The sequence below is a fragment of the Schistocerca cancellata genome, chromosome 1, assembly GCF_023864275.1.
Source record: "Schistocerca cancellata isolate TAMUIC-IGC-003103 chromosome 1, iqSchCanc2.1, whole genome shotgun sequence".
In the NCBI taxonomy this organism is placed as follows: Eukaryota; Metazoa; Arthropoda; class Insecta; order Orthoptera; family Acrididae; genus Schistocerca; species Schistocerca cancellata.
The window spans coordinates 465,080,960-465,106,102 of record NC_064626.1 but is presented as its reverse complement, the minus strand read 5'-3'; positions in this window follow the sequence as shown (position 1 = coordinate 465,106,102).

Here is a 25,143-nt window from a genome sequence, read left to right as displayed (position 1 = left end):
TGTGCGTCACGGTGAAGCTACTTGTTGAAATTCTGATAGCAAACATTCTACGGAGATTCAGGCAACATATAACGTACATTTGGCGCACTTCTCTCGAAATGACCATGGTAAGAGTATGGAGTCCGTACAAATGTTGGAACACGTGAGGCAATACTGACCCTACGACTTACCTTAAAGAATAGGTTAAGGAAAGGCAAGCCTACATTTCTAGCATTTGTAGACTTAGAGAAAGCTTTTGACGATGTTGATTGGAATACCCTCTTTCATATTCTGAAGGTTGCAGGAGTAAAATACAGGGAGCGAAAGGCTATTTACAATTTGTACAGAAACTAGATGGCAGTTGTAAGAGTCGAGGGGCATTAAAGGGAAGCAGTGGTTGGGAAGTGAGTGAGACAGAGTTGTAGCCTATCCCCGATGTTATTCAATCTGTATATTGAGCAAGCAGTAAAGAAAACAAAAGAATAATTCAGAGTAGGAATAAAAATCCGTGGAGAAGAAATAAAAACTTTGAGGTTCGCCGATGACATTGTAATTCTGTCAGAGACAGCAAAGGAAGTGGAAGAGCAGCTGTACGGAATGGACAGTGTCTTGAAAGGAGGATATAAGATGAGCATCAACAAAAGCAAAACGAGGATAATGGAATGTAGTCAAATTAAATCGGGTGTTGCTGCGGGATTTGATTAGGAATTGAGAAGCTTAAAGTAGTATATGAGTTTTGCTATTTGGGGAGCAAAATAACTCACGATGGTCGAAGTAGAGAGGATATAAAATGTAGACTGGCAATCGCAAGGAAAGCGTTTCGGAAGAATAGAAGTTTATTACCATAGAGTATAGATTTAAGTGTCAGTAATCGCTTCTGAAAGTATTTGTATGGAGTGTAGCCATGTATGGAAGTGAAACGTGGACGATAAATAGTTTAGACAAGAAGAGAATAGAAGCTTTCGAAATGTGGTGCAACAGAAGAATGCTGAAGATTAGATAGGTAGATCACATAACTAATGAGGAGGTATTGAACAGAATTGGGAGAAGAGAAATTTGTGGCACAACTTGACTAGAAGAAGGGATCGGTTGGTAGGACATATTCTGAGGCATCAAGGGATCACCAATTTAGTATTGGAGGGCACCGTGGAGGGTAAAAACCGTAGAGGGAGACCAAGAGATGAATACACTAAATAGATTCAGAAGGATGTAGGTTGCAGTAGGTACCGGGAGATGAAGAAGCTTGCACAGGATAGAGTAGCATGGAGAGTTACGTCAAACCAGTCTCTGGACTGAAGACCACAATAACAACAACAAAAAGCGTATGGAGAAATTCGGATATCAGACGGCCGTTCTTCCCACATTCCATTCGTCGCTGGAGGAGGATTAGCTGGGACATCTCCTATGCTAAAAAACTGGCAAATATTTATGTTCAACATACAATGTGCACCGTACAAAGGTTCTTATTCTCTAGGGTGAATTCATATTCTCTAAGGAGACAGTGAAGTCTTGTGTGAACATTTTAACGTGACAGTGTTATGTAATGAGGAAAAAAGCTTCTTACTGAGACAAAGTGAGGCATACTAGGGTATAACGCAATGTATTCTAATACGTACCATAATTACTGATATATTAATTACTTGAAAATGTGTATGGTAGTTTGTATTACCGCAGTAACAGTAACATCATAATTTTTATTGATCTCTTACTATACTATGATTTATAAGTGAAACCGAATCAGTTACACCAGAATAAAAGTGCCCCAGCTAGAATCGTCAACAACTAATAATTTAATAGAAAGGAATTACGGTTTTGCGATGCGTTTCGGAGGGTCTATTCAAATTTACATCTACACGGAGACTCTGCAAATCACACGTAAGTGTCTACAAGAGAGGTCATTGAACCACCTTCACAATAGTTCTCTCTTATTTCAATCTCGAACAGCGCGCGGAGAAGAACGAACACCTATATCTTTCAGTGCGAGCTCTGATTTTCCTTATGTTATTATGATGTTCGTTTCTCCCTATGCAGGTCGGCGTCAGCAAAATATTTCCGTATTCGTAGAAGAAAGTTGGTAATTGAAATTTCGTGAGAAGATTTCACTGCAACGAAAAACCCCTTTGTTTTAATGCTGTCATTCCCAAACCCTGTATCAGAATCGTGATACTCTCTTCTCTATTTCGGCATAGTACAAAACGAGTTGCTCTTCTTTGAACTATTTCGATGTACTGCGTTATTACTGTGTGGTAAGGATCCCACACCGCGCAGCAGTACTCAAAAAGACGTCGGACAAGTGTAGTGTAGGCAGTCTCTTTAGCAAATCTATTACGTTTTCTAAGTTTTCTGTCAATAAAACGCTGTCTTTGGTTTGCCTTCCGCATGACATTTTCTATGTTCTTCCCAAAGTTGTTCGTAATTGTAATTCCTAGGTATTTGGTTAAATTTACGGCCTTTAGATGTGACTGACTTACCGTCCAAGCGAAGTTTAACGGATTCGTTTTAGCACTCATGTGGATGTCCACACACTTTTCATTATTTAGGGTCAATTGCCAATTTTCATGCCATACAGATACCTTTTCTAAATCGTTTTGCAATTTGTTTTGATCTTCTGATGGCTTTACTAGACAGTAAACGGCAGCATTATCCGCAAACAACCATACGGCTGCTGAGATTGTCTCCTAAATCGTTTTATAGATATGGAACAGCAGAGGGCCTATAACACTACCTTGGGAACGCCAGAAATCACCTCTGTTTTACTCGATGTCTTTCCGTCGATTACTAGGAACAGTGATCTCTCTGAAAGGAAATCACGAATCCAATCGCATAACTGAAACGATATTCCATAACCACGCAATTTCACTAGAAGCCGCTTGTGTGGTACAGTGTCAAAAGCTTTCCGGAAATCCAGAAATACGGAATCAATCTGAAATCGCTTGTCAATAGCACCAATAGCACTCTACACTTCATGAGAGTAAAGATATAGTTGTGCTTCACAAGAACGATGTTTTCTGAACCCAAGTTGACTGTGTGTCAATAGACCGTTTTCTTCGAGGTAATTCATAATGTTCGAACACAATATATGTTCCAAAATCCTGCTGTATATCAATGTTAATGATATGGACCTGAAATTTAATGGTTAACTGCTACTACCTTTCTTGAATATTGGTCTGAACCTGTGCGAGTTTCCAGTCTTTGGGTATGGATCTTTCATCTAGCGAGCGGTTGTATGTGATTGTCAAGTATGGAGCTATTGCAACGGCATACTCTGAAAGTAACCTAATTGGTATACAGTCTGGTCCGAGAAACTTGCTTTAATTAAGTGATTTAAGTTGCTTCACTACTCCCAGGATATCTACTCAAAAGTTACTACTTGTGGCAGCTGTTCTCGATTCGCACTCTGGAATATTTGCTTCGTCCTCTTCGGTGAAGGAATTTCGGAAGGCTGTAATTAGTAACTCTGATTTAGTAGCACTGTCGTCAATAACATTTCCATACCCATCGCGTAGAGAAGTCATCGATTCTGTCATGCCGCTAACATACTTTATAGATGACCAGAATCTCTTTGGATTTTCTGTCAGCTATTGAGACAAACTTTCGTTGTGCAAAACTACATTGAAACGCGAAAAAAACTGGCATACGCATGCGTATTTATATTCAGAGATATGTAAACAGACAGAATACGGCGCTGCGGTCGGCAACGCATGTGTAAGGCAACAAGTGTCTGGCACAGTTATTAATTCAGTTACTGCTGCTACAATGCTACGCGTTATCTAGATTTAACTGAATTTGAACGGTTGTGTTATAGCACGAGCGATGGGACACAACATCTTCGAGGTAGCGATGAAGTGGATATTTTCCCGTACGACCATTTCATGATCGTACGGTGAATATCACAAATCCGATAAAACATCAGATCTCCGACATGGATGCGGCCGGAAAAAGATCCTGTAAGAATCGGACAAGTGGCGACTGAAGAGAAACGTTCAACGTGACAGAAGTGCAGTCTTTCGCAAATCTCTGCAGATAACAACGCTGGGCCATCAACAAGTGTCAGTTTGCGACCATTCAAGGAAACATAATCGAATGGGCTTTCGGAGCCCTTGATGACTGCATGACACAAAGCTATACGCTTCACCTGGGGCCGTCAACAGCGACATTGGACTGTTGATGACTGGAAACATGTTGCCTGGTCGGACGAGTATCGTTTCAAATTGTATCGAGCGAATTGACGGGTACGAGTATGGAGACAACCTCATGAATCCATGGACCCTGTATGTCAGCAGGGGCTGTTCAAACTGGTGGAGGCTCTGTAATGGTGTAAGGTGCGTGCAGTTGGAGTGATATGGGACGCCTGATACGTTGAGATACTATTCTGACAGGTGGCACGTATGTACGCATCCTGTCTGATCACCAGCACCCATTCATGTCCATTGTGTATTCCGACGGACTTGAGCAATTACAGAAGTACAATGGGACACATCTCACTTGCGAAAATGCTACAGAGTGGCTTCAGTAGCACTCTTCTGAGCTTAAAAACTACCTCTGGCCACCAAACTCCTCAGACCTGAACGTTACTGAGCACGTCTGGGATGCCTAGCAAAGTGCTGTTCAGAAGAGGTCTCAACCCACTCGTACTCTTAAGGATTTATGGACAGCCCTGCAGGACTTATGCTGTCAATTCACTCCAGAACTACTTTAGTCGAGTCTATGACACGTCGCGTTGTGGTACTTCTGTGTGCTCGCGGGGCCCTTCACGATATTAGATAGGTCTGCCAAAAAAAAAAAAAAGACAAATGTATGTGAAATCTTATGAGACTTAACTGCTAATGCCATCAGTACCTAACCTTACTTAACCTACATTATCCTAAGGACAAACACACACACCCATGCCCGAGGGAGGACTCGAACCTCCGCCGGGTCCAGCCGCACAGTCCATGACTGCAGCGCCTGAGACCGCTCGGCTAATCCCGCGCGGCGATAGGTCTGCCGCTACTTTGGCTCTTCAGTGCGTTATAAGCATCTCTCATTGAAGTTCGCGCTTAATTTCAAGCTTCTGTATCGACGCTTTTAAATGCTTGTTAAAATTTCGACATGATTTTATTTTGATGTGAACTGTTAGTTACCTAATTACTGGTTAGCTCACGTGCGTGAACAGCGTTGAATGTTAAGACGCCGCTTCCGGCACGGGGTGGTGCACAGGCACCGGATCCAATCCTCCCGATGGATAAACACCGTGTGTCGATGTGCCGACCAGCCTGGATATGGTTTTTAGGCCGTTTCCCATATCTGACTAGGCGGATACCGTATTTGTATTCAAGTCCTGCATCAGTTGCACGATTCACAAACATTCAGGAAACTTTCGCTCACTGACACATGAATTAACACTACATGGAGACAGCTGTGGTACACACATTCTGTCGGGGGTGACAGAGAGGGCATCTGGCCACCCCTTTAGTTCCCCCCCCCCCCCCAACCTCCCACCACGAATTGGTTAACGACCATGCCGATTCTGCGTAGGTGCGGAAAGAACGCGCAAGAAAATGAAGGAACGTTATCTATTTGTCAAATCATTTATTGAAAACAATTCACTTTGAATTTTGAAATGTATACGTCGTTACAATTCACAATAACTTCACTGTCGTTCACAATGAATTATAATCAATTCCCTAAAAGCTACCAAAATAAATTTTCGAAATGTGCCACATGTTCAGTGGCAGTTTCAACTGATCGTTCTAAGGCGAGGAGAAAATGGTAAACTGTTGTGACAAAATAGAAGAACGTGATGGATGGCGAACCAGCTTGGAAAGTCTCCGAACATATGTCACAATTGACATTTACTCACAATCGTAATCGGACAACACTGCCTCCAATGTGAAGTCGCTGCACATGGTGCAAGTGGACTGTGTCCAAGACGACGTGTAGGAATGCAGGTGCTAGTTGGATATTTCAGTATGGACGCAAAATATTAAGAAGTTTACAAGGAACGGAATTCAACGTAGTTTTGTTGGCCACCACTTATATAGTGATGTAGGTCTCTAATACTTCATTTTGATACATCTTCAGTCTTTTGCGCTCATGCAGCACCAACAAACTACTGTCAACTGAGAATTCAACACTGTGGTTTTATATCTGCATAAATTATCATTGCGCAAACGTCTGGAGAAAAGAAACCACATGGGAAGCCTAGAATCGAGCATCACTAGCGAGAAAAACTGTCAATTTACCCATGTCTCAGTCACACTTTTCTGAAAGTAATGACTAAATTTTATACCAGAATGAGATTTTCACTCTGCAGCGGAGTGTGCGCTGATACGAAACTTCCTGACAGATTAAAACTGTGAGGACCGGGCGTGAGTCGTGCTTCGGTAGCTCAGATGGTAGAGCACTTGACCGCGAAAGGCAAAGGTCCCGAGTTCGAGTCTCGGTCGGGCACACAGTTTTAATCTGCCAGGAAGTTTCACTATATTTTATGTTAGTGTTGTCGTATTTCGATAGCCCACAACGTACGGTGGCCAGTACGTCAATATAGCTTGTAAAACGACTAGGTTCGTTTAATTTTGATACAAATCGTACAAATTACTTACGGAAACTGTAACTACCTAGCCAGATGACTAAGCGTCACGTCATATAGTGGGCGGTGCTCATTCCTGTCGAATGCTTGTAAGACCTCGGACCAGACGCTAAACCACACGTAACGTGGAATCTGGCTTACGCTCATTGGCGATTTAGTATGTCACGTTTTTTCGTGTTCCACCAGGCAGCACGTACTTTGAGTCCCTATCAGGGCTGAGTGTGGACAATCGAAAATGTGTGCCCCACTGGGACTGGAGCCTGGATTCAGTCCTTGTCAACTGAGCTATCTGACCTCTCCTCCACACATGACTCGTGTTTTCTTTGTCACTCACATCTCCACCGCTGAGTTCCGGACGATGCTACCAGCTGTCCTCCCACGGCATGTGTGACAACAGCACCACTAGGGAGAATGTACTCGGTGGACGGCTGTATCTTACCCAGCCACAAGGTATATATGGGCGCAAATTGCGGGATACATTCCTCACACGAAGACGAATAAATTATGTTATATGAACATGGATCTGGAAAGGTTCAAATGATTCAAATGGCTCTGGGCATTATGGGACTTATCATCTGTGGTCATCAGTCCCCTAGAACTTAGAACTACTTAAACCTAACTAACCTAAGGACATCACACACATCCATGCCCGAGGCAGGATTCGAACCTGCGACCGTAGCGGTCACGCGGTTCCAGACTGTAGCGCCTAGAACCGCACGGCCACACCGGCCGGAGGTCTGGAAAGGCTTTGCTTCCATGTTATAACTCATTTTAGAACTAGAAACTTCGCATTTAGCAGACTAAGCATTCAGCCAACTAAAACTAAGGATGATACACTATGTGATCAAAAGTATTCGGACAGCCCAAAAACAAACGTTTTTCATATTAGGTGCATTGTGCTGCCACGTACTTCCAGGCACTCCATGTCAGCCACCTCAGTAGTCATTAGACATCGTGAGAGGCAGAATGGGGCGCTCCGCAGAACTCACAGACTTCGAACGTGGTCAGATGACTGGTTGTCTCTTGGTCACACGTCTGTACGCTCCTAAACATCCCTAGGTCCACTGTTTCCGATGTGATAGTGAAGTGGAAACGTGAAGGGACACGTACAGCACAAAACTGTATAGGCTGACCTCGTCTGTTGACTGACAGAGACCGCCAACTCTTGAAGAGGGTCGTAATGTGTAATAGGCAGACATCTATCCAAACCATCACACAAGAATTCTAAACAGGATCACAACCCTCTGCAAGTACTATGACAACTAGGTGGGAGGTGAAAAAACTTGGATTTCGTGGTCGAGCGGCTGCTCATAAGCCACACATCACGCTGGTAAATGCCAAACGACGCCTCGCTTAGTGTAAAGAGCGTAAACATTGGACGATTGAACAGTGGAAAAACGTTGTGTGAAGTGACGAATCACGGTACACAATGTGGCGATCCGATGGCAGGGTGTGGGTATGGCGAATGCCTGGTGAACGTCATCTGCCAGCATGTGTAGTGCCAACAGTAAAATACGGAGGCGGTGTTGTTATAGTGTGGTCATGCTTTTCATGGAGGGGGCTTGCACACTTCGGTGTTTTGCGTGGCACTATCACAGCACAGGTCTACTTTGACGTTTTAAGCACCTTCTAGGTTCTCACTGTTGAAGAGCAGTTGGGGGATGGCGATTGCATCTTTCAACACGATCGAGCACCTGTTCATAATGCACGGCCTATGGCTGCGTGGTTACACGACAATAACATCCCTGTAATGGACTGGCCTGCACAGAGTCCTGATCTGGATCCTACAGAACACCTTTGGGATATTTTCGGACTCCGACGTCGAGCCAGGCCTTACTGACCGACATCGATACCTATCCTTAGTGCAGCACTCCGTGAAGAATGGGCTGACATTTCCCAAGAAACATTCCAGCACCTGTTGAACGTATGCCTGCGAGTGTGGAAGCTGATCAAATGGTTCAAATGGCTCTGAGCACTATGGGACTTAAATGCAGAGGTCATCAGTCCCCTAGAACTTAGAACTACTTAAACCTAACTAACCTAAGGACATCACACACATCCATGCCCGAGGCAGGATTCGACTCTGCGACCGTAGCGGTCGCGCGGTTCCAGACTGTAGCGCCTAGAACAGCTCGGCCGTCGTGGAAGCTGTCATCAAGGCCAACACCATATTGAATTCCAGCATTACCTATGGGGGCGCCAAGAACATGTAAGTGATTTTCAGCCAGGTATCCGTGTACTTTCGATCACATAGTGTATCTGTAGCTGGGTTTTACTTATCATAACTAGAAAACCTTAAAATCTTCAGAGGCAGTTTCTCAAATGTTTTTGAGAATTTTATGGTACAGCATTAGGAAAATAACGACTATCCATTGAGTTTGAAATTCTGTTAGTTTGCAGAATGTCGAAGAGGACCAACCCCTTGTTACTTTTTTAGACCCTCAACACAAAATTTGCGGTAATTAGGCTGAGCAGAAAATCAATACCAAGCGAAAGTGTGACAGAGCGACATAATGTTGTGCATGCCGGAGACCGGCGATTATCACCCAGGTTAATCACCCGCAATCTGAAGAATCCGCCAGTGTGTGAAGGACGGCGGCTAAGCTATTGGGGTTATGTGCCGGACCAGCGCGGATGTGCCTGAGGCTGTTGGAAGGCATTCGGCAGGAGCGGTGTTTACGATGCAGCGAGAGGCCGGCGGCGGCGGCGACTGGCGTGGGGCGCGCCGATAAGCTGGTTAATATTCATCGGCTGGCGCGGACTGCCGACGCAGCAGCCACTCGAGTCCGCAGGGGGCCAAAGCGAAGCGCTCCGGAGGCCCGCAAGTGGCCATACTGGGGCCGGCACGGCACCTGCCACTGTGCGCATACTTAGCAGCCGCCACAGACAGCCGCTTTGGGTCACACTGAAGATCCTCTACGGGGGAAGACTATTTCACTGTCGTTTGGAGCTGTGTAGGATATTACTACAGGTGTTATCAGTCAATGCTCACACTTAATGCTCAGCGGCTAAATCGGTTTCTCAATAGCCCCATGAAACATGAGAAACACATGAATCCACACTTGCCAACATTAGAGGATTATGTGTAAATGTGGGCGCCCTCTTTTTTTCATTTAAATGTGGTTTTTCCGGACAAATTATAATTTTTAACCTTCGCTAACAGTTATAACAACTATACTAAAAACGAGGCCGCAAAACATTGATTGGTATCCGTTATTTATATTCGATTCACTTAAAGTTCGTAAAGTACAGTGGAAAAATTGAGTGCATTTATGCGACGTCCCCAAAACGAGTAAAGTAAAAAATATTTTACAATAGTTCAGTAAAGCTGGAGTAAATGATACGAAACGGGAGAATAGTCTACAAAGAGCAACTTCTGTACTTAAGCATTTTAAGTGGACGTCAAATGGCCGGCCGTAGTGGCCGAGCGGTTCTAGGCGCTACAGTCTGGAACCGCGCGACCGCTACGGTCGCAGGTTCGAATCCTGCCTCGGGCATGGCTGTGTGTGATGTCCTTAGGTTAGTTAGGTTTAAGTAGTTCTAAGTTCTAGGGGACTGATGACCTCACAAGTTAAGTCCCATAGTGTTCAGAGCCATTTGAACCATTTTTTTGAACGTCAAATCAAAAATAACTTACTGAAATAACACACATAAATGTATCTATCAGCTATTTATTGGTTTTTGGCATATTTAACGTCAACTTGTACGGGAAAGTATTGACTTTTTCATCAAAACAGACGCGAGTTTGGAGAATCATCATGGTTTATCGCTAGGGCTGTCAAAAAGTGGAGATCCGTAGGAGAGTGATGAAGATTCGAATCGTTTCGTGGATTGAATTTTCTTCCTCTGAACGCCTTTTGTCTTCCATCCCCGCCCAGTAGCTGGCCTCCAACTCGGAAAAATCAAACACTTTTTCTTGACAGCACTTTTGTCAAGCGACTCCGTCAGCTCCTTCTCGTATGACGCTTTAGCGATGGCGTTCACTACTTTGCATCCCTTGTGGTGGCTCTGATCTTAACTTTGGGGGACAGGAGACATGAAGAACGGAGGAACTGCATACGAACCTTTCAGGGAATACTGTAGTGTGTAATCAGAGGCCCCTATCTACAACAATCCCACGTAAGTAAAATGGCTACTATAAGATATAATCTAAAGATATGGATGACCTCCGTGCGCTCTGAGGCGTCTTGTCACTGTTTGCGCGGCTCCCCCCGTCGGGGGTTCGAGTCCTCTCTCGGGCATAGGTGTGTGTGTTATCCTTAGCGTAAGTTAAAGTTACACTAAGTAGTGTGTAAGCCTAGGGATCGATGACCTCAGCAGTTTGGTCCCATAGTCCTCACCACAAATTTTCAATTTACATGGGTGACTTATACAGTTTTTCTAAAAGTAACGTAATAAGTTCTTACCGTACATCACTGTGAAGTTTCTATTAAGCCAACTATAAACACATGGAATGAAAAAGAATTTCAGATACCTGCCGAGTGTTTGTAGTTCAAAACAAACGGCAGTTCGCGCAATAACCGACGCCGCACGCAAAAAGCTTGAAAGAAATCTTCCAACATTTTTTGAACGGGTACTACTCCAGGGGTGTCGTGCACCATGACCACCAAACCAGTATTTGTAACAAAAGGAGGGTCAGCATTGGTCATTGAAGTATAAATCTTTATTTCCGTTGCCAACCGATTTTAGTCACCGCTTGACCATCATCAGAGCAGTAGATAATATAACAATAAAACAATCAGACTGGACAGTGACATACCACATCTGCCCAGCCACAGAATTAAGGAAATACTGAAATTATCGCTTGTATCAACATATCTGGCATTAAAGCCTTATGGACTCATAAATGCAAGCAGTAAAATGGCAATGTCTGCACATATCGATGAAGAGTGACTGTCAGTCTGAAGGTAGAAGTGCAAATGGGCTAGCTGCTTACAAGGATCCACGCAGCTCTGCTCATTGCCAAAACAGGATGCAACAGCGCCCTTTTCAATGATCATTATCAAAATTTTGTCAATGAAAATATAAGACATAACGAAATATAGTATCTTACATATGCACATAACAATAACCTTAAAACGTAAAGATGTGTAGGATTAATAGTAATACCATAAAACTGACAATGTTCAAGCCATGTGAAGTGTGTTTGAGGAACCATGTACCAAAGTGCGTGGTGTGGCTTGAACCATATTAGAAAATAGTATTGCAATCATTATATCAACGTAACACTGAAATAATTTCAGCGAAACCAAAAGAATTGGGTTAGACTGTTACGCCCTTTGACATTAATTCTTAAACGCATACAGTTCCAAATGCCTGTATGACAGAAATGTTTCAAATATGGTGTAGGTATAAAATTCACAACACTGTGCAAAAATTACAAAGAAACAAATTACTAACTTCTAATTATTCATATTTAGGTAGGGCAACTGTACTCACACCCTGTGGCATTAATTTTACAACTCATATGTTTTTGAATGAGGTATAAAAACCATGGAGGGATAAACATATACAAAACATAACCCGAACCCTATAAGACGGGCACGGAATTCTGATGATCATATTTAGGTAAAGCAATATTTACATAACGAGCTCTTGGCGTTTGAATCTGAAGATTGATTACTCCCTCTTACTGTAGTTGTGGATTAGGCTACAACATTTGGAATGCTGCTTATGTAAACATAAAAGGAAACAAAACAGTAACTGTGTAGAGTCCTTCTAAACAGACTTTGTTCTTGCATGGTGTTCTGCTACAGTGGTAGCACATTGTAAGCATATTCAGTACACTGCGTAGAAATATTGTGTTTAAGTCGAGAAAGGGGACTAGGGAGAATGGTCAACACGTGTTTCATGTGTACAGCAAAGCGACTTTAGCAGATGAAATTCTTTATTATGGTTCCCAGCTTTCTTCCACTTTGCTTTTAACAGACTATTTAGTTACCTCTTTCCAAACTAAATCATGGTAAAGCACAAAAATAATACGACGTATAGCCAGAAATGATAGTTATCCAGTGCAGTATGTTATGGACATTTATAACAAGGCTGCCAAAAAATGCGAGGAACGCGGTAACAACTAAATGCGTAAAATAGTAAAGGAGCAAAAAGAGTTTGTAACTTCACCGTATTACGGTTTTAGCAGTACAAGAATAGCTGGAATTGTTAGAAAAAAGAATATTAATGTGGTAATTAATAATATTATAAATATGAGCAGCTGCAGTAGTCAGGTGTATACAGACTGGTGTGCTCTGCATGTAATGATATTTATGTCGGGCAGACTGGAAGAACCCTTGAAGTTAGATTCCAGGAGCATGTGGCATTGGATAGGAGGGATACAGTAGACAAATCAAATTTTGCGGCACATTTGATTGCTACTGGCCATGCCGCTCCCCCCCCCCCCCTCCCTGATCGGACATCACAATTAAAATTCTTCTTACACAGAGGTGAAAAAGGAAGATGTCTCAATCTCCTTGAAGAAGCGGATATATATTGTAGTAAAAGGTCAGCCAGATATATTCTGCTCAACGAGCAGCCGTCAGTGAAAAGCACTCGCATTTGGAAGAGCTTCGTATCACTTCTGCAGCAGAACCACGCGAAAACAAAATCTGTTTGGAAGGACTGTACACTGTTACTCTTTTTTTCCTTTTATGTTTAGATAAGAAACATTCCATAACAGCAAACTGTGGACACCATTGTTCGGATTCAAACGCCAATAACGCGTTATAGCAATATATCTTGTCAGTGTCTTTTTACTTTAATACGATTATCAGAATTCTATGCTGGTTTTAGATATGTGTATATGTTTGTATCTACATGGTTTTTATACGTCATTCGTAAATCCATGCGTTCAACAGTTGCTACCAGAGGTTGTGAGTACAGTACTCTACCTAAATATGAGTAATGACAAATTTGTAATTTCTTTTCATTTTTCACGGTGCTGTGTATTTTTATGTCTACATTGTATTTTAGACTTTGTCTATCACACACGCACTTACAACCATATGAGTATATATGTTAATTTCAAAGGGCGTAACAGTCTGGCGCAGTTCTTTTGGTTTCGCTGGAATTATTTCAGTGTTATATTGATATAATGGTTGCAACGCTACGTTCTAGTGTGCTTCATACTACACCACGTAAGTTGAGATATTGTTCCTGAAACACGGCAGATGGCGTGAGCATTGTCAATTTTATGATTTTACTATCAATCCTACAGATTTTTACGTTTTAAGGTTCTTGATGTTTGCATGGATTAAATATTATATTCCGTTGTGTGTTTTATTTTCGGTAATAAAACTGTAATAATGATCATTAAAGAGGGCGCTGTTGCGTCTGATGTTGGCAATGAGTATAACTGCGTGGGTCCCTTTAAGCAGCTATCTCAGTTGCCTTCGTACATTTGGTCTGAAAGTACTCTGCATTGATATGTACAGATACTGCAATTTTACTGCTTGTGTTAAAGAGTCCACAAGACTTTAGTACCAGATACTGATGCAAACTACCTCGTATGCATGTTATTACTTGTATAGTTGAGCAGATGTAGTGTGCTGTAGTGCAGTCTGATCAATTTATTCTTGTTTTATATCTAGCACTGATGATTGTCGCACAGTGATTGAAATTGATTTGCAACAAAAATAAAGATTTATACTTCAGTGACTAATGTTTATCCTCCTTTTCTTATTAATGTTCCATATGTTCATTGTAATCTCCATTACATTAATACTTGTTCTATAAATCATGAGTACGACATTTTGTAGTGATGCAGAATGTGTCAATTTAACCTAAGTTTTCTTTACAAGATATAATCTTTTTTTCTTACGATTAATACTTATAATCTAAAAACTCATCTACTAAGTAGCAGTTGTCATTCAGAAATTCTTTTACGTTGCTTTTAAATGCTAGTTGGCTATCCGTCATACTATTAATGGTATTTGGTAAATGAGGAGAGCTTTTAGTGGCAGTACAATTTACCTCTGTCTGTGCCAAAGTCAGATGGAGCCCAGAAGAGTGAAGACCATCGTCTTCTTTTAGTGCTGAAGTTATGTATTTTGCTATTATTTTTGAAATGGGGTGGGTTATTAATAACACATTTCATAAGTATCATATGTATTGCTAAGATACTGTGAATATCCCGACTTCCTTAAATAAATGTCTGCAAGGTGATCTTGGATGGGCTCCAGCTTTTACTCTGATTACACATTTTTGTGCAATGAATAATTTTTCTGTTACTGATGAAGTATCACAAAATATGACACCACACGAAAGCAGCGAATGAAAATATACGTGGTATACTAATTTACTGATATGTTTATCACAAAACCTGGCAATAACCCTAATAGCATAAGAAACTTAATGAAAACGTTTCAGCAGATCATCAATGTGTTTCTTCGCGCTCAATTCCTCATCAATGTACACACCCAGAAATTCTGAATATTCTGCCTTAGTAATAGACATCTGATCAACGTCTACATTTATCAATGGAGTTTTGCCATTTACTGTACACAACTGTGCATACTCTGTTCTCTCAAAATGTAGTGAGAGTCCATTAGCAGAGACTCACTTAATAATTTTCTGTAAGACATTATTTACAATTTCGTCAGCTAATTCCTTTTTGCTGGGTGTGATTAGTATACTTGTATCATCAGTAAAAAGAATTGGCTTTGCATCTTGAAGAATACAGTGTGGCAGGTTTTTAATATACACACATTAAAAACAGTTTTGCTTCACCCTGGTTCCGAGAACTCCTGAAGAAAGACATTGACTGTGAGTATTGTATCACAGACACAGTCACTATGACTGTTCAGCGATAGCACTAAACGCTCCCAAAGATGTAAACAACCACGCATGAGCCTATTAGACGGAGGGGGTCCTACCGCCGATCAGTTCCAGTCATTCGACCAGGAAGGAAGAACACCGCTCGTGTTGTCTGTATTTCAACCATGCCTAGATGGTCAATACCGCGGTTCGATAGTGTCCGCATTGTTACTTTGTGCCAGGAAGGACTCTCAACAAAGGAAGGGACAGGCGTCTCGGAATGAACCAAAGTGATGCTGTTCGGACATAGAGGAGCTACAGAGAGACAGAAACTATCTAGGACATGCCTCACTCAGGCCGCCCAAGGGCTACTACTGCTGTGGATGACCGCTACCTATTGATTATAGCTCGGAGGAACCCTGACAGCAACGCCACCAAGTTGAATAATGCTTTATGTGCAGCGACAGGACGTCGTGTTAGGACTCAAACTATGCGCAGCATTCTGCATGATGCGCAACTTCACTACCGACGTCCATGGCGAGGTCCATCTTTGCAACCACGACACCACGCAGCGCAGTACAGGTGGGCCCAAAAACATGCCATATGGCCCGCTCAGGACTGGCGTCACGTTCTCTTCACAGATGAGTGTCGTATTTGCCTTCAACCAGACAATCGTCGGAGACGTATTTGGAGGCTACCAGGTCAGGATGAACGCCTTATACATACTGTCCAGCGAGTGCAGCAAGGTGGAGGTTCCCTGATGTTTTGGGGTGGCATCATGTGGGGCCGAAGTACGCTGGTGGTGGTAACGGCTGTATGATACGTGAATGCCATCCTCCGACCTATAGTGCAACCATATCGGCAGCGTTTTGGCGAGGCATTAGTCTTCATGGACGACAATTCGCGCCCCCATCGTGCACATATTGTGAATGACTTCCTTCAGGATAACGACATCGCTAGACTAGAGTGGCTAGCATGTTCTCCAGACATGAACCCTATCGAAAATGTCTGGGACAGATAGAAAAGGGCTGCTTATGGACGACGTGACCCACCAACAACTCTGAGGGATCCACGCCGAATCGCCATTGAGGAGTGGGACAATTTGGACCAACAGTGCCTTGATAGACTTGTGGATAGTATGCCACGACGAATACAGGCATGCATCAATGCAAGAGGACGTGCTACTGGGCGTTAGAGATACAGGTGTGTACAGCAATCTGGACCACCACCTCTGAAGGTCTCTCTGTATGGTGGTACAAAATGGTTCAAATGGCTCTTAGCGCTATGGGACTTAACATCTGAGGTCATCAGTCCCCTAGAACTTAGAACTACTTAAACCTAACTAACCTAAGGACATCACACACATCCGTGCCCGTGGGAGGATTCAAACCTGCGACCGTAGCAGCAACGCGGTTCCAGACTGCACCGACTAGAACCGCTCGGCCATAACGGCCGGCTTATGGTGGTACAATCTGCAGTAATTTCCAAGAATGATTGCCTATCGAAGTCGCGGGGTCCAAACGTCACATATCGAACTTGCGATTGTAAATCGATCATGCGAGCATCGTGGCGGGCGTTGTGAGTATGTTTACGTTGGTCACAATAGCAACAACGAAAGAAGAACGTTAAAAAAAATACTTGTAATTACAAAGGAGACGACTTACCTCACTCGTCATCGGTGTTGTCGTCATGTGAAAGTCTATGTGATGTGTACGCTACAGGGGCAATTCCCCTTTTGCCATAGCCTGGGTAAACTCTGCCAATAACGCGCAAGAATATCGACGTTAACTTTTCCCAGCAAACGCAAGTTGTGGAAATAGAGATACTGAAACAAGTGCAGTTCGTCTCTTTGTCCTGGACGCCCTTCTCTTTCAATGGGAGACTTCACAAATCTCCATAGGCGCTCCATATTCTGCGTGTGCACACTAGCATCATCCAAAGACACGAACTCTACAGAGTGGTTCACGAACTCCTGGTCGAATCCTTCAGCTTTCAGAATCTTGTAGGACTCAAACCCGTCTGTAATGACTTTAGAACCAGGCAGCATGAAGTGCTTTATAGGACCCACTAAAGTGACCTTGTCTCGGGACAATACTCTCACAACGAAACACTTCCGGGACTCTCTTTCCATTCCACCGAATACGCATATATCATCGATTTCATCGCTCCCCCGATTGGTACACTGTTGTCTGTTACTATCACATAACAGACTTCTCTTCAAAACCCGAAATAGTCACACACGGTATTAGCAGGTAACTCAGATTCCGATGGTGTTGCTTGCAACTTGTAGTCTCGAATCCAGCAAGATTGAACAATTACGCTGGTGTAGATGGATAGTTTGGAAGAGTCGAACCACGTATTATTCCTGAAACTCGTTCGTTTTCCGCACTGTCCTCAATGAAACTGAAATGGTATCTCAGCATCGAAACTCCTCTTACGAAGTTTCGCACACTTCGCATCACCATAGTACATACAGTCCCTCCTTTTGTCTTCCGGTAGTACTCCTTATTTGCGACAAAAAGTCAAACAATTTTCTGGTCTGGATAAGCATGGAATTACATTTTTCCATTTGAGAGAATCCGCCGAAGAAGTGTGATATGTGTATATTAAGAACAATAAGGGACCTCAGACTGAAACCTGTAGGACGCCGTTCTTGATGTCTCCCCAGTTAGAGAACTCTGTTGATTTTTGCAGACTGTCTGAACTGTTAATTTTAACCTTCTGCACTCTTCCAATTAAATATGACCTAAGATGTCCCACTCATACCAAAATGCTTAAGTTTATCTAGAAGACTTTGATAATTCAAACAGTGAAATGTCTTTGAGAGATCAAAAAAGATCCCAATGGAAGCTGTTAGGTTATTTAGAGCTTCTGTCAACAAGCGGCGCCGTTTACAGTCTCAGTCAGGTGCGTCTAGAGCGCCTCCCACACCCACTTGTAGAACGGTACACATGTTTGCGCTTGCTTCCGTTTTTAAACCTTCTTCTCTAAATTAAAAAATTAAATATACGTCTAAAAACGCTACGTAAATTAAAAGCGATGTCATATTACTTCTTAGCTGACGTCTGTGTCAGAACGAAGTAGGAGTGAGCAACTCCTCAAGGCTTCTACTAGAGGGCAGAGTAAGACTAGCCAATGGAAGTTTTTATGTGTCATGCATTTATATAACCTAAAAAAATATGATTTGATTTGTATGCGTGATGAAATAATACATAAGAATGCTTTACATTATCAGAGAATTGCCAAGAATGATTGACAGCTGTTTTAAAAATAATTAAATAACTAATAAGCATTACCTCAAGTATGATCGGCTGCAGGGAGTGGCGTGTTATCAGGTGACATAAATGCAGAGATGGTCAGGTTCCATAAGAAGTCAGCGATATATTCAGCGAACGCAGTTAACATCAAACGATCAGAGCAGACGCCACACCTATGCTGCCCTGGCAGCATAGCGTTGCTAAGCGACGGCACCGTCGGCAATGTCTCCCGATATTGTAGACTAACCATCCTCAGTTCAAAACGTTTTGACGCACCCATCGGCTAAGAAGTAATATCGTATCACTTTTAATTTATGTAGCTTAGTTAGATATATCTTTAACACGATCTAACGGTGACAAAAGTGTTTTCCTGTATTGTTCCTTGTTTCTAATGACAACTGACGGTGACGTAAGTGTCTAGACCGGTTTAGCCAATAAACGAAATGCGTGAGTAATGACTGACCATCTCCGAAGTTTTAAACTATGTTAAATATAACATTCGACGATAGCCTGATCTCATGTTTTGCAATGGTGCCCTGTCTGGGTGTAATTCTCCCTCGGATGTCGCCCTCGTTTCATATTTCCCGGTTCATTCTCATCAGTATCACTTTCTTAGCCGTCTGTCTGCTTCTCTTAAGATGATGATGGTGACGATATTTGGTTTGTGCCCCCCCCCCCCCCCCCCCAACTGCGCGGTCGTCAGCGCTCGTACTAAGTCACAATCTTTACACAGTCCAATTTAGCCATTTTCACGAATGATGATGATGATGATGAAGAAGAAGAAAGGATGAGGAAAACATAAACAACATGTCCCCGGGCAGAGAAAAATCCCCAATGCGGCCGGGAATCGACCCCCGGGATACCCTGATCCAGAGGCAGCAACGCCAGTGACTTTCTCTCTCTCTCGCTTTTTTTTTTTTTAGTTTCAGTTTGTTCTCCATTGTACGCTGAATTTGTTCAGGGTGGACGTCCGATGGCACCCGTTCAGTTTATTCGTTTATCCGTTTGCTCAGTATTTTTCATTACAAAGGGTAGCTAACCCTCTGACCGAACACGCTGAGCTACCGTGCCGGCACCACTAGACCACGAGCTGTGGACATCTGTTAAGTACCATTAGTCTCAGGAACGGTTGCAAGTATCAAGTTGAAATTTTTGTATAATACTAAGATCTGCGGTACCTTGTGGGTATGAAAAATTGAACTTTGTAAATCAGTGCTGGCGAAAGATACGGCCGTTCTTTCACATGTGTTCAGATTCGCAAACTCGCTCATCAAAACCTATAGCGAAACTAAATTTTGCATCAGGTAGTATAACGGTAAAACGCTTGCCTGGAAACCGAGAGGTCGCGAGATCGAATTTCAATCGGATTTTTCACTTTTCGTTTTAAGCCAGCCTTCAGCTCTCAACGACGTGACGGGGTCCCACAGGGTTCGGTCTTAGGTCCTTTACCGTTCTTGATATACATTAATGACTTACCATTCCACATTGATGAAGATGCAAAGTTAGTTCTTTTTGCTGATGATAAAAGTATAGTAATAACATCCAAAAACCAAGAACAAAGTGATGTAATTGTAAATGATGTTTTTCACAAAATTATTAAGTGGTTTTCAGCAAACGGACTCTATTTAAATGTTGATAATACACAGTATATACAGTTCCGTAGAGTAAATGGCACAACTCCAGTAATAAATATAGACTTTGACCAGAAGTCTGTAGCTAAGGTAGAATTTTCACAATTTTTAGGTGTGTCCATTGATGAGAGGTTAAACTGGAACCAACACATTGATGGTCTGCTGAAACGTCTGAGTTCAGCTACGTATACTATTAGGGTTATTGCAAATTTTGGTGATAAGAATCTCAGTAAATTAGCTTACTATGCCTACTTTCATTCACTGCTTTCGTATGGCATCATATTCTGGGGTAGTTCATTCTTGAGTAGAAAAATATTCATTGCTCAAAAACGTGTAATCAGAATAATTGGTGGAGCCCACCCACGGTCATCTTGCAGACATCTATTTAAGGATGTAGGGATCCTCACAGTACCCTCACAGTATATATATTCACTTATGAAATTTGTTATTAATAATCCAACCCAGTTCAAAAGTAACAGCAGTGTGCATAGCTGTAACACCAGGAAAAAGGATGATCTTCGCTATGCAGGGCTAAATCTGACTTTGGCACAGAAAGGGGTAAATTATGCTGCCACAAAAGTCTTTGGTCACCTACCAAACAGCATCAAAAGCCGGCCAGGTAGCCAACTAACATTTCAAAATAAATTAAAATTATTTCTAGATGACAACTCCTTCTACTCATTGGCTGAATTTTTAGATATAAATTAAGGGAAAAAAACAACTTAAACGTTAGTGTCACGCAATATTTTGTGTAATGTAATATCTTGTACAGACATTTTTTATTAACCTGACACGTTCCACATCATTACGAAGTGTCGTATTCATGATGTACGGAACAAGTATTAATCTAATCTAATCTAATCGTCAGAAACGACACGTGCTTCGGACGACTCCCTTGTTAGTTGACTGGGCTAGTTTAGGGACACACAAGTCGCCGAAGTGGCATCCAATTGCAATACTTGCACAGGCCCTGAATAAATTCAACGAACATTATAGAACAAAATGAAATTAACAGAAAAAACTGGCTGGTGTTGCTGCCACTGGATCATGGGGTCGCTGGTTCGATTCCCGGCCGGATTGGGGATTTTTCTCTGTCCGGAGACAGGGTGCTTTTGTTTTCATCATCCTTTCATCATCATCATCATCATCATCATTCGTGAAAATTGCTAAATTGCACTGTGTACAGATTGTGACTTTGTACTACTTTTTATTATTGTTATTGTTGTTATTATTAATATACATAATTAAGTTTGGACGGTAACTTCAGAGTGTGAGTTCTGTTCGCAAGTCTCCGTTTTTTCTAGGTCATGAGATGACTACTGATTAGAACCATTTGAAATACCATTAATGTTATAAAAATGACAAATTCGTTTAACTGTATTTTATAATAAGGAGGTTACGCAGAGGTAGCTCTCGCATGAAGAACCATTCTTATTGCCTTTGCAGTATTATTGATCTGCAATTTTTTTCATTATTGGATCCATTCTTTGAACCCAAAGATGAGAAATCACATCAGCAATAATGGTCATCATTACAGATGAAAAGCAAAAATCATTGCAGTCCGGCAGGCGTAATGAGAAAACACAATCTATTTTATAGCTCTTCTGGAGACCATATAAAAACTGAGCATCTAACTTTGTTTCACGTGACTTGTGAGCAACAAAATGCTCATTTAAACATGATAATCCCATGATACTGGACGAAGTACATTTGGTACTAGTTCATCGCTGACTACAAACGGTTGTCTACTCCTTTCATCAGCATGAAAATTAATCCATATGTCCCGAAACACTTGGCGACACTGTCAGAATCATCCCTCTGTCAGCAGAACAAATACTATGACGCGATAGATTGAGTGTTTCAATTTCACTCAAAGAGGACTGTTAAGTTCTTAAGAGGTGGGATATACGGAGTGGCCAATCTTCGCCACGAAACATACAACGTTACGAGTTGGCCGCTGTGACCGAGCGGTTCTCGGCGCTTCAGTCCGGAAACGCGCTGCTGCTACGGTCGCAAGTTCGAATCCTGCCTCGGGCATGGATGTGTGTGATGTCCTTGGGTTAGTTAGGTGTAAGTAGTTCTAAGTCTAGAGGATATTTATAAGTCCCATAGTGCTTGGAGCCAATCAATAACATAGCGGATTTCATCCAGTTCGGGCTGATGGGCGCATCCCGACGCAGCCACCATAGTGGCGTATCGCTGTATAACCTCATTCACTTGAGGGTTGCGCTCATATAAACCACAGAGTAGAGGTGTTTGAAACTGCTGCAACAGCTTTAGACAAAAGGCAACAATCAGAACTGAATTCTACATATACATCAACATCTGTACTCCGTAATACCTCGTGCAATGTGTGGTGGAGCGTATGCATTGCATAAAGACGATATCCTCTCTTCCTATTCCTTTGGCAGACTGTATTTGGGATGAATAACCTGTAAGCGTATAGTCACATCGTTTGCTTGGTTGCGGAGCATCTTTGCGAGCGGCTGCTTTTTCAGAGTCGAGCACGGTACACGGAGCTGTTATGTTGTGTTGTGGGTAGCACTACATGTGAAAGGCATTATTATGGAAGTTCAAGTGTTGCTACAAGTGCCGTTACAGTGAAGCAATGAGATATGGAACTGGATTCAGGAAAAGTGCGTATAGAAGTAATTAAATAGGAGCAATGCAGCCGATAATGTATTTGATTATCCGCCCGTTGCGTGTCGTACCGTACAACATCAATCATACGCTCCGTGCTCAGTCTCCCACAATGAACTAATGTAAATCAGTAAAAATAGTTACCATAAACCAGTGCAATCAAGTGCCAGTGTCTTGTACTGAGCGTGAGAACGTGCGCTCGGTCATCTCGTTTCCGCATCTTCAACAATCAGCCGCACCGCGACGGTTACGCGCACGCTCGTACAAGTGAGAACAGTGACCTATTATTACAACTGTCATGAAGGACTGGCACCAGATATCTGTGTTTACGTGACGATTGTAAGAAATTTCGTTCAAAATGGCTCTGAGCACTATGGGACTTAACTTCTGAGGTCATCAGTCCCCTAGGACTTAGAACTACTTAAACCTAACTAACCTAAGGACATCACACACATCCATGCCCGAGGCAGGATTCGAACCTGCGACAGCAGCGGTCGCGCGGTTCCAGACTGTAGCGCCTAGAACCGCTCGTCCACCCCGGCCGGCGAACTTTCGTTCAAGCATTCGGCTTCTGCATCATAAACAATCACCCACATCGTGTTGGTTACGGGTATGCTCGTCCAAGTAACATTGTGGAGAGATGATCATCAAGAATGTTAATTGGCATCAGCACGTACGACTTAGAGTGCAACCTGCGATTTTCTTATAGTCTCGGTATATTATTAATCGTACCAGACATTGGACAGTGTTGTGTTTAATGTCGAGTGACTCCCTAAACCCACTTGCATATTTATATACTTAATTTCAGGCAAACCAGCAGCAGTGTGGAGCAGGATTAATACGATCACTGCGAGGGTATCAGGTACAGACGTGCTCAAAAGTAACCGAACGACCTGAATTGCATTTCGCCTGATTCGCATGCAACCGACATAACGCAGCTGTCTAGCAGGTCCTCTAATCGCTCCTTGGTACAGTCGTTTGACTATTGAAAAAGGTTCCAACAAGTCACCACTAGAAAACACTGCTCTTTATCGCAATAGCTCAAGTTGTAAAGTTATACCAAGATACTAGAAATATCAGGGAACACCATATCACAGATAAGACTGTCCTTAAGGCTTGTAAGCTCACATTTATTGCAATAAATGACATACCTGAAATCTTACCACTCTCATTATTACGTCAGATAGGTAATGCACGTAGTAAGTTCGTTGTATTCATGATTTCCTCTTCAAAGTAACACATCGTACTTGCTATTTAACACAAAATTACATTAAAAATTTTTATTACTCACGAGCAGGTAGTTGGGAATAAGTATGAACTTCAAATGACACGACGAACCGTCTCGCTCTGCATATGGATTCAAACCCAGGTCATGCAGACTAAGATTTCGTGACTGATGGAAACTAACAGTCATTCCTGACTAGACATACAGAGAGCGATATACGTCGATTTAATGGAGTATCAGTTAGCAAATATCAACTTTAAATTACATAACGTAAACATTTTTAACGAACGCGAATTCTTACCCAGCATCTATTGTCCCTGTTAACGAACTACGAGAGATGTCAAATATTGCTTATTCACAAGTAACTTAGTTGAAATGCCGTGAGGTAATGCTTTGTGTTGGACAGGGATTCGAACCCAGAACATAATCGAATTGTTATCTAAGCACAATCAACTGTGACATATCCGATTTTCTCGGCAGAATCTAGATGTTTTAACTGAAATAACGAGACGAAACATTAATTTTTTCCTTCCCAGAACTCCATCCCGGCACCTATCGCTTGGATATTCTCGAAAACTAAACGTTAAATATGGGTTTGTTACACCAGCAGCGACATGTTAGCATGTATGAACTAGAAATAATATGACGAATAGTTCAGTGCTGACTGGGAATCGAACCCCACACATATCGTTGTTGACAACACACAAAGAGACGTCAGCTACCGAATTTTTCTCCGCCAGCAGCTCAGAATAACATCCTTGAACTTATAGTGATCTCTCAAATAGTTCTGTATCCCACTGGGAGTAAAAAACGTCATGTTTCGTCAGTGTTGACAGCGAATGAAAATGCATTAAAAATCAAAATTATTATCGACCAGCAGATAAATGTTCTCATGCTAGAGCTTGACAATACATAATGAAAACTTTAGTTCCCGGCCAGGATTAGAACCCATTCACGCCCAATATGTGGAGATGTTGAGGAATCTGCAGTTTTGAACAAACAATAAATAGTAGTCGAGCTGTATTGTCACGAAGGGATCAAATTCCGAGTTACGGGCGGTCTGAGTTGCATTCCAAGTTCAGAACCAATTTT